Source organism: Myotis davidii, unplaced genomic scaffold, assembly GCF_000327345.1.
Source record: "Myotis davidii unplaced genomic scaffold, ASM32734v1 scaffold149, whole genome shotgun sequence".
NCBI lineage: Eukaryota > Metazoa > Chordata > Mammalia > Chiroptera > Vespertilionidae > Myotis > Myotis davidii.
The window spans coordinates 4621653-4624903 of record NW_006352194.1 but is presented as its reverse complement, the minus strand read 5'-3'; the positions used below and the strand labels follow the sequence as shown (position 1 = coordinate 4624903).

The 3251-nt window shown below is 50.3% G+C and overlaps 1 protein-coding gene across 2 annotated transcripts in view; it reads left to right on the top strand.

The window, feature by feature from the left end:
- Nucleotides 1–2881: 2881 nt before the first annotated feature.
- Nucleotides 2882–3251, top strand: part of ZBTB40 (zinc finger and BTB domain containing 40) — a 61715-nt gene continuing 61345 nt past the window's right edge. For both annotated transcript variants that reach the window (XM_015557254.1, XM_015557255.1), the window contains exon 1: nt 2882–3026. The gene's annotated coding sequence lies outside the window, so the exon portion shown is untranslated. The remainder of the gene's footprint in view (nt 3027–3251) is intronic.

The window sequence follows — 3251 nt, the reverse complement described above, 5'->3', positions numbered from 1 at the left end:
TTAGATGAGATAATCCAGGTAAAGATCGTGCCTGGCAGAGAGTAAAGAGGGGTCAGTGATGACTTGTTAGTAGCTGGAGATGTGGTAGTGGCTGTGTTGCTTCCTACCAGGGCAGGGACCATGTCCTGTTCACCCCGGATTCTTGGCATGTAATAGTCACTTCAGAAATGGTAGGTTAGTTGGAGCCACCTCAGTCACTGTCTTGGGAACATTTTTCTCTCAACGGTGAGAAAAAAGGGTGAAAAGGCCACAGTAACTTCCCCTCAATGTCAAGCATTGGGTCTTTCTGGCGATTAGTTAGAAGCAATCATTAATTCTCTAAAAACCTTGAAGAGATCCCAAGAGATTAGGTTCTCAGAGGGTCCAGCCAGAAACCAGGACAATTGCTCTCCATGACCCTGTGCTGTTCTTCATGCACTGCGGTGCAGGCATCCCCACGGGAGTTCCTGGTAATGCAAAACCACAAGTAAACAATGATGGAGAAGCTGCAGCCGTTGACCCATTGGCTATGAGTTCGTGTGTGGGGTGCACTGAGGGATGGTGTTCTTTTCTTATTGTTGTTGTTGTTAATCCTCCCCCGAGAATATTTTTCCATTGATCTTTTGGAGAGTGTGGAAGAGAGAGACCAAGAGAAACATTGATGTGAAAGAAATACATCGATTGGTTGCCTCCTGCACATGCCCCAAAAAGGGCCCAGGCCAGGGAGGAGCCTGCAACCAAGGTACATGCCGTTGGTCAGAATCAACCTGGGACCCTTTGGTCCACAGGCCAATGCTCTATCCACTGAGCCAAACCAGCAAGAGCAGGGATGGCATTCTTTATGTCTAAAACAGCCCTTCAGAAGGAGGGACTCCTTCCAATGTTCCCAAATGCTCCACGGCAAATGTATTTTTGTTTTAGAATATAAAATAAAATAAGAAATAAAAACTTTAAAAAAAACCTACACTTTGCAAACACGGCCCTAGGAATTCAGTTTAGGCATAGTGGCCACATTTCTCCCACTTTCTCCTCAAATCCCAATAAGATGCAGAGTTTGGGTAAGTGGAAGAGGGAGGACAGATTGTACCCGCAAAGTTATTCCTATTGTTTGTGACTGATAAGCCTCAAGTCATCCACATTCACATACAGTACATTGGAATAATACTGTGTTGTTGTTGTTTTTGTAAAATATATTTCATTGATTTTTTTTTTTTTTTAGAGAGAGAGGAAGGGAGAGGGATAGGGAGTTAGAAACATCGATGAGAGAGAAACATTGATTCAGCTGCCTCCTGCACACCCCCTACTGGGGATGTGCCCACAACCAAGGAACATGCCCTTGACCGGAATCGAACCTGGGACCCTTCAGTCTACAGGCCGATGCTCTAGCCACTGAGCCAAACCGGTTAGGGCAATACTGTGTTTTTTAAATCTATTCATTCGACCAGTATTTCTTGAGCACCTACTATGTGCCAGGAAACATTGTAGGTGTTTGCTAAATCTGGCAACCCTATATTGAAGGTTCTTACTAAAGGAGAATGCAACGATAGTGGAAATAAATGATTAGGAGATTCAACAGCTGTGTTGTGGCTCGAGTGACTACAAAAGTGACCGAAGGTCAGCTACATTAAATCTGACTCTGAACGAGACAGTGATGTGTGAGTATAACAGTGAAAGTGACTGACTGGACAGTAACAAGGACAGCTGTGTAGCGGTGAGGGCTTGCTAAATATTGGTGTGACTGTGTGGCAGTGAAAGTAGGCAAGTGGCAGTGACAGTGAAGACAACTGAAAGGGCGACAGCTGGGCACACAGTCCAAGTGCTAACGTTGTACAGAACAGCTTGACGTTTGTGGTCATTGACAGTGTTTGCATATCAGACAGTGACGGTAAAAATGAGGGGCCACTGATAATACGAATGACAGTTCTGCCCAGTGGATTGAATTTGTGATTAAAAACGGTGATGGAGTGGGAGTCAGTCTGACAATGACCGAATGTTGACACTGTGGAGGCAACAGCTGTGACACACAGGGAGCCCGGCATTGTACTGAGACAACTGGATTTGGGCAGCGTGACTGGCGGTGACAGAAAAAGTGGCTGCGTGTCAGAGGGACAGGGCGCAGCGAGTGATGAGTCTAGGCTGTCTGCATCCGACTTCACCTGCCTGGGTCTGGGGCTGTCCGTATCCGACTTTGTCCGTATCCGACTTCATCTGCCTGGGTCTGGGGCTGTCCGTATCTGACTTCAGCTGCCTGGGTCTGGGGCTGTCTGCATCCAACTTCACCTGCCTGAGTCTGGGGCTGTCTGCATCCGACTTCATCTGCCTGGCTGTGTGAGGCTGGCAAGAGGAGCGTCAACGTGGAACGTATGGTGTGCGACAAAGTGCGGGAGACAGGAATTTAGTAAACAAACTGCCGTAAACACGTTTTCTCCAAAACCCTAAATACTAAAATTGGGAGTAGAGGCGGGATAAAAAAAATGCCTTCAAGACACGATTGGTTGATGCGGGCCTGTTAGCCAAACATGTCGGAGCAGTGTCAAGCCTCTCCACCAATGAGAATACGCCCGGGAACAAGCCTCAGGTCCCGTCTCCGCCTGGCACGTGAACGTGATGTTTTGGAAAATGGAGAGAAATCTTTTGTGTATATCTTTCCGCCATTCTCTGAAATAAGATCCTAATCCCAGGGCTGCCTCGGCCAGGGGCGGCGGGACCTAGTTAGAACTTTCCTAAAACTGCGCGGACAGGAGCAAAAACGAGCGGCGAGGCCAGCACCAGACTGGCCCCAGGGACCTAGCGTTGGTGGAGAGCGCATGCGTCACGCAGGCCCCGCCCCGGAGGCCCGCCCCCAGCACTGGACCGCGGCGCGCGGGGCAGGCCGGGCCTCCCCCTCCTCCCTGATATCCCTTCCTCGCCAGCCTCAAGATGGCCGCCTTGTGGCGTCTCTGGCGCTGTTGAATGGAGAAATCTTTATTGTTCCCTTCGGGCAGGAGTGTTCGTGTCCTCTATGGCGCTGTCAATAAAGAACGGCAGTTTGAATCGGTGCTGAACAGGTAACCATAGAAACGGGGCGAGAACTCAGCGTGGAGACCCCTTTTGTAGCTGAGGCTCGAGAGGCGCCCCAAATGATGGGGTCACAGAGACCCTTCCGCGTGTCGAACTCCGCGGGCTCTGCCCAGTTCCAGCCGTCCCCCGTCGCCCCTCCGTCCCGGGACGCGGACCCCCAGGGGCGGCCCACACCCGGAGCGCAGGCTCGGCTCTCACCTCCGGCGGAGAAA